The sequence below is a fragment of the Phoenix dactylifera genome, chromosome 14 (genome assembly GCF_051530095.1).
Source record: "Phoenix dactylifera cultivar Ajwa chromosome 14, Ajwa_hap1_PhDact_Kaust_v1.1, whole genome shotgun sequence".
Taxonomy (NCBI): domain Eukaryota; kingdom Viridiplantae; phylum Streptophyta; class Magnoliopsida; order Arecales; family Arecaceae; genus Phoenix; species Phoenix dactylifera.
In genome coordinates this window covers 10,104,325-10,111,507 of record NC_143203.1, presented here as the reverse complement: position 1 = coordinate 10,111,507, position 7,183 = coordinate 10,104,325, and the positions used below count along the sequence as shown (strand labels likewise).

Genomic DNA, 7,183 nt, shown 5'->3' with positions numbered 1-7,183 from the left:
TACTTATTTCTTTTCAAGGTAGTCGCTTATTAGGTTAAACCACCGCTCTATGTGCTTCGGCTTCTGGTGAGACCTTGGCTCTTTAGCTAGTGCTATGGTGCCTTTGTTATCGCAGTAGCATGTTATGGCATCTGATGACATTACACCTAACTCCGCAATAAACTTCTTAAACCAGAAGGTTTCCACTGCACCCTTAGATACGGCTTTAACATTCAGCTTCTAAGGTAGAATCTACAATAATCGGTTGTTTGGAACTCTTCCAATTTACTGAACCATCATTGCATATAATCTGATGTAGACTTTCTATCATCAATATGTGTGCATCCTTCTACCTTCAACTCTGATCTTCTTCCAAAGACCAAGAACATGTCTGTAGTTCTTCTCAAGTACTTAAGACTGTTCTTCACAGCTATCCAGTGCTTCTTGCCTGGATTTGACTGATATATGCTCGTGACACTCACAGCATGTACTATATCAAGTCATGTACATAGCATGGTATACATGAGGCTCCCTATAGCCGAAGTATAAGGGATCTTGCTCATCCACTGAATCTCTTCAGATGTGTTGGGGCACATCTTCTTGAAGAGATTTACCCCATGCCTAAGGGGTAATAATCCCCTTTTAGAGGTTTTCATGCCGAACCTCTTCAACACTCCCTCTATGTAATATTCTGTGACAGGACAAGCATCCTCTTAGATCTATCTCTATAGACCTTAATTCCCAAAATATAGGATGCTTTTCCAAAGTCTATCATGGAGAATTCCTTAGACAACCAAACCTTGACTTAGGATATCATCCACGTACAATACGAGGAATGCAATAGCCCTCCCACTAACCTTCTTATAAACACATGGTTCCTCCTCGTTTCTTAAAGAAATCAAACGATTTGATTATATCGTTGAAACGAGTGTTCCAACTCCGAGATACTTGTTTTGTCCATAGATGGACCTTTGCAGCTTACAGACCTTGTGATCACCATCACAATATCATGATATGCTACAACAACAAGCAATATTCGAATGGACTTCAGCATGGCTACAGGTGAAAAAGTATCCTGATAATCAGTGCCTCCGCACTGACTATAACCTTTCGCCATTAGCCTTGCCTTATAGGTCTCTACCTAGCCATCCGAACTTAATTTTCTCTTGTAGATCCATTTAGACCCAATAGGTACTATACCTTCCGGTGAATCTACTAAGGTCCAGACTTGGTTGGAATGCATGGAGTCTATCTCTAACTTCATGGCTTCCAGCCATCTCTCGGAATCAATGTCTAACATCGCCTCGTTGTAGGTATTGGGATCCTTACCTTGATCCCTATCTCCCATGAGGAACACTTCCTCTACATCCTATGTAAGTATACCTAAGTACCTTTCAGGAGGATGGAAGATCCTACTAAATCTACGAGGTGGAGGAGGTACAACATGTACTGGCTCGATATGAATAGGTTCTATAGGCACAATGGCTCGTTGCTCTTTAGAGACTTTCTCTTCAAGCTCAATTTTTCTCCTACTGCCTCTATCAAGGATAAACTATTTTCCATGAAGATAGCATGTCGGCTCACAAACACTTTGTGATTCTCTGGGATGTAAAATTGTATCCAAATAACTCTTTAGGATATTCTATAAAACGAGCACTAATTGTCCTATCCTCTAACTTGTCCGCCTGTTGTCATTTGACTTGGGCCGGACATCCCCAAATCTTGAAATAACCAAGACTCAGCTTCTTACCATGTCATATCTCATATAGTGTGGTAGGAACAAACTTAGAGGAAACACTATTCAATATGTAAATAGCTGAAAATAGGGCATCTCTCTAAAGAAACAAGGGTTGATCAGTGAAGCTCATCATGGACCTGACAATATCCAATAGGATCTGATTCCTCCTCTCCGACACTCCGTTAAGCTGAGGTGTACCAGGAGGGATCCATTATGAAACTATACCATTCTCCTTGAGATAATCACGGAACTCTCCACTAAGGTATTCACCTCCTCGATCTGATCGAAGAACCTTAATGAGTTTTTCTGTTTGTTTTTCTACTTCATATCTGAACTCTTTGAACCTTTCAAAAATTTCAGATTTGTGTCTCATACACATATCCATACCGTGAGTAATCATCGGTAAATAAAGTAAAAAAAATTACAACCCCTAGCCTGCGCATCGAATGGGCCACACACATAAGTGTGTACTAGGGTAAGTATCGCAGTGGACCTCTCCCATGTCCTAAAAAGGATAATTTGGTCATCTTTCCTTGAAGGCAGAATTCACAAATCGGATATGACTCGAAAGTCAATGAGCTCGGAAGCCCATATTTCTTTAATTTGTTTATTCTGTCTTCTCCTATATGACCAAGCCTGAGGTGCCACAAATACTTTAGATTTATCTCATCTCTAGATCCTTTTGGATCCTATGGTACTCACTGTTTGCTCAGATACATTCACAGGTACATCCAAATGTAAGTGATAGAGACGGTCAATCATAAAACCATATGCATCCAATTTATTTCTCAAACAAATTGAACAATAGTCTTATAAAAATCTTTCTGTGCTAAACAAGATACAGAAATCAAATTTCTGTTTGCAACAGGTAGCAGTCTCTAAGTATCCTTTTAATAATGAGCATATCTGGCATACCTTCTGAAGGTCTGTCACCCTTCTTACTCTTTATGCTTTCCATGTATGTAGGACAGTTCCTCTTCCAATGGCCATCTTATGATGCAATGGAAACACTTTTCCTTGCAATCGGCCTTTTTCTTGGAACTTCCTTACTTGGCCTTTTCTCGGTCTTCTGCCTTTTCACAGGTTTCTTCTTCTTCCAAGTAGACTCTCTCTTGGAAGTAGAAACCAACTTGACAGCGAGAACGATGCCCCTTGAACTCTTCAAGGTCCCTAAGGTAGTTACCAATTTATTTAACAATTTTTGTTTTGGTGCATACAATCTTGTTCATATGGTAGTTTACTATAAACTATTCATATGAAGCTAGAAGGAATTGCGGGATCAAATCCGTTTGCAATTCCTTGTGCATGGTCATGCCGAGCTTCTCAAGCTCCTCTAAGTCCTTTATCATGGTCAAACCATGATCATGGACAGACTGCCCATCACGCATCTTAGCCTTGAAGAGCCTCTTGGACACTTCAAAACATGCTGCGTGACTCTGTTCACCATACAACTCTTGTAAGTGATATAATATGTCCCTGGCAATCTTCATGTTCTCATGCTGGCATTAAAATTCATTGGACATGGATGCCTTTGTGCAGCACCTAACTTTATTGTCATTGTTCGTCCACTTAGCATGCGTCTTACGCTGATCAGTGATCAGACGGATTGGTAACACGGAGATTCCATGGTCTAGCACATACCCTAATTTCTCACAATTCAAAACTATTTTGAAATTTGCTGAGCCAGTCTTTATAATTGGGTTTGGTCAAATGGTTGTTATATAGGATATGAGTTAAGAGTCTAGAAGCTGAATTTCTAATCCTCGGAGAGTAAAGATTCTAATTAGAATTTTGTACTTGATCTCTATTTATTTTAGGGCCTTTTAAAACAAATATACCTCCCACTATTTTCTCGAATCTCTCACACTCCTCTAGTAGAGAAACGGAAACCTTGCGACTCTAGGTTTCAAGTGGGGTGCTACGGTCCCACCAATTTACATACCACCTCACCTAACAGTTATTGGTGACAAATAAACGATGAGTGTACAACTCTTGTACAATGCTTCTCAAGCAAGTTGTAGCGCTATCAGGTCTCTAAGTAATGAAGACCTCACCTAACAGTTATTGGCCCCATTCCTTAGTTAAGTCGGACCCACCGTATAACCGCAGAAGTAAAGCCGTCATTGGGTCCCTCACCTAACAGTTATTGGGCCCAACCCTATCTTTACCCCTACAACATCTCATGCCTAATAGAGAGGTCCAGTCCCCCGATGCAACTTGCCCACTGTATCCAGCCGAGACAAATCAACGCCGGAAAGACCTTAGCAGCTCTACTACGGTGGAAGACCGCTAGACTTAATATTTTCGAGGAGATTTAATTTAGGTCTCTTTCATTTAATTATCTACATCTCATGCAAATAATTATCTACCCGCTATGCATAAACATAAACATAAACATCCAGGCATAATAACAAAAATTAAACTGGTGATGATCATGGATCCAGGATGGGGTCATAGTACAAGCACATGCACGTCAATTGGTTAGATCGTCTTCAACTCTTGACTCGATCTTGAGCACCCTTGGTCCAATTGCGATCAACTCCTTGATCCATCTCCAATCAACCCTTGATCTCGATCCGCGCAAATCGTGCTTGTAGAGGCATGCACCGATCAACCATTGACATGCAAACACATCACAGATTACATCCCAGATAACTTTAAAAATAAATAAAATTAAATAATAGTTACAACCCTTTTTTATGAGACACGCAGGTCTCTAATACATCAATATAAGATGCATGCAGGCATCTGAAAATCTGATTTACATGCATCACATAACATCACAGAACATCTCAGACATTGCAGAACATTTCAGCACAATTAAAGGGTCCATCCATGATCATCACCATACGCATCTCATGCATTAAATAAAATTTACAGATCTGAATATTTAACAGATTATGTCATCTTATGAGTTGCTGATCATGCAAGATATGATTCGAAATATTTTTAATCTCATTAACAAGTCAATAGAATCATTAATCTAATCGCATAGAAAATCAGCATGCAGAAAAATCAGCAAGCTGAAAATTCTGCATGCAGAAAAATTCAGCAAGCATAATCTTTAAATTTTCAGATCTATTATGCCTTAATCATTTAATCCTAATCTTAATCTACGCAACCATGGCTCTGATACCACTGTTGGAATCCCTCGCACGCCGCAGAAAATTTCAGAAAAATTCTGCGCGCAGCGGAAGACATGCGCGAGATTCCGTTCATCGCATGAACATATTTTAAAACCGTCGTTCGTAGATAGATTAGGATTAAATACTTTTTATATGATTAAGAAGATCAGATCTTCACCTTGTGCGGGTAGATGATCACCGCAATCTGATGATCGTGGTATTTGTTGAAGGTTCGCTTAAAGCCGCACACGCGTCCGGCCTCTACAGGTATCCACACGAGGAAAGGACCGATCAAAGCTCTCGAATCTCCCCGGGGTGCTAGCTCCCTTGCAGAGATGTCTTTTGATGGTTGAAAACCTCCCTTTGAATCAACTCTTGATTGCCTTGGGGAGGAGGAAGAAGAAGGATGGATCCAAGGAAGAAAAACAAAAGCCTTGCAGCCTTTTCTTTTCCCTTTGTCTTGGAACCAAAAATGGATGAAGGAAAGGATGCACGTCTCCCTATATTTTTCATTGTCTCACGGCTGAAAAACTTGATTGGAGAGGTGCTGTTCATGGCTCTTAAGGAGAGGAGAAATCCCCACCTACTTCCAAGGAGGGAGGTCCAAGGGGGGGCCCGCATGCCCTCCTTTTTTTTTTTTGTTGGCGGCTGAAAACCTAGATTGGAGAAGGGGGCTTTTCATCACGGCACAAAAGGGTGGAGGAATTCACCTGGTACGGCTGCCCCCTTGCCCTCATTTAATGTGGCATGTGGAGCTCCTAAAAAATAGGAGCTCCAAACCTATCCATAAGGAGAGAGGAGGGGCGTACGCCCCTCCTTCTTTTCCTTACGTAAAACCCAAGGAGGGGCGTACGCCCCTCCCTTTTATTCTCTCTAATCTCATGCCCCTATGGTTCAGCCCCTACTTAATCTAATTAAGTGGGGAAAGTTGGGTCCAATGATGAGTCTAATCCTACTCCCAATAGGATTAGGTGCAGCCTTTTTCCTTTCCTTTCAAATCCTAATCCAATTAGGATTTAATTGAACCATGACTCAATTGAACTCTTCAATCCTAATCCAATTATGAGTCTTTTAAATAATTAGATTAAAATTAATTAGGGCTTAAGAAATCCTAATCTAATTAGGACTTATATAATTCTAGTCCTAATCCAATTAGGACTCTAATTTGAATCCGAGTCCTAATCTAATTAGGACTTCTAGGAATCCTACTCCAAGTAGGATTTCAAGTTGAATTCAAAATCCTAATTCAATTAAGATTTTAGGAATCCTACTCTAAGTAGGACTCTAATTTAATTTGATCAAGTCCAATTAATTAAAACCAATTAATTCAATTAAATTACAATCCAATTGCAATTATTCCTTCTTCAACTCACTAACTCTTAGTGGGTTTACCAATTATCAATCAAATTGATAATTATAAATTATTCGTGATTCTAAATCATAATTCAACCATCGGATCGGTCAATACCTCTAATGTGTGTGACCCCATAGGTTCTATTCTATCTGGTAGTGAGATATATTGCGATCTCTATCACAATATCATTGAAAACTCCTTTCAATGGGTTGGAATAATTCCAACTCTTCTCATTTGGGTTCACTGATCACCAAGTGAATGCCTCTGAGTCTCACAATCCACCAGTGACACCTAGCAGCATGTAGTGGCAACCCAGCAGAATGGAATGATGAACCTCTAGGTGCAGTTATCATATGATACAGTCCTTCTATCGTGGATCCCTACAGGACGGAGGTCATGGATAACTCGTCAAACCCCATCGTCTGTCATATGTCAAGATTTATTCGACTTAAGTTCGAGAATGGAAAACTCCTTTTCCACTGTACATACTACCCCGGCCGAGGATTTACGAACTCAGTCTCATAAATCACATAGGATCTCTCTTAACCTATCAAGATCGATAGATTCCATCTAGATGCACCCCTACTCCTACAATGAACCTACTGCAGCCAATCTGCACCACAAGAACCCAATTGGCTAGGGCTCATGTTTATGTGCTCGTCAAACTACAGCAACCTCACTGTGAATAGCCGAAGCATCGCAGGTCAAAGGACCAGTCATACAACTGCAGCATCAAGTAAGTCACTGACGAGTGGATAGACATCCAAGTGACTACTTGCTATGGTCACGCTCAGTACCCTTGTTCTCTAACAAGCACTTGCACAATTGCTCCAGTGTCGCCACACTGTGGACTCAAGACTCGTCCATCAAAGAAAGCGATCTGTGCACTAATCTCAGCGGATCGATCACCGTCCTCGTGATGATCCATCGATCAGGAGCAATTCAGAAATTAATCACCAATGACACATGCCTCAAATTCTCAACTCT

The 7,183-nt window shown here is 40.6% G+C and overlaps 1 long non-coding RNA gene across 1 annotated transcript; it reads right to left on the bottom strand.

Annotated features, from left to right (window-relative positions):
• Positions 1-3,488: 3,488 nt before the first annotated feature.
• On the bottom strand, positions 3,489-5,897 carry LOC149751339 (uncharacterized). The gene is made up of 2 exons (XR_016398342.1): positions 5,021-5,897; positions 3,489-4,599 (listed from the first exon to the last, which is right to left on the bottom strand). It is a non-coding gene; the product is annotated as an uncharacterized LOC149751339 (long non-coding RNA).
• Between the last annotated feature and the right edge of the window lie 1,286 nt (positions 5,898-7,183).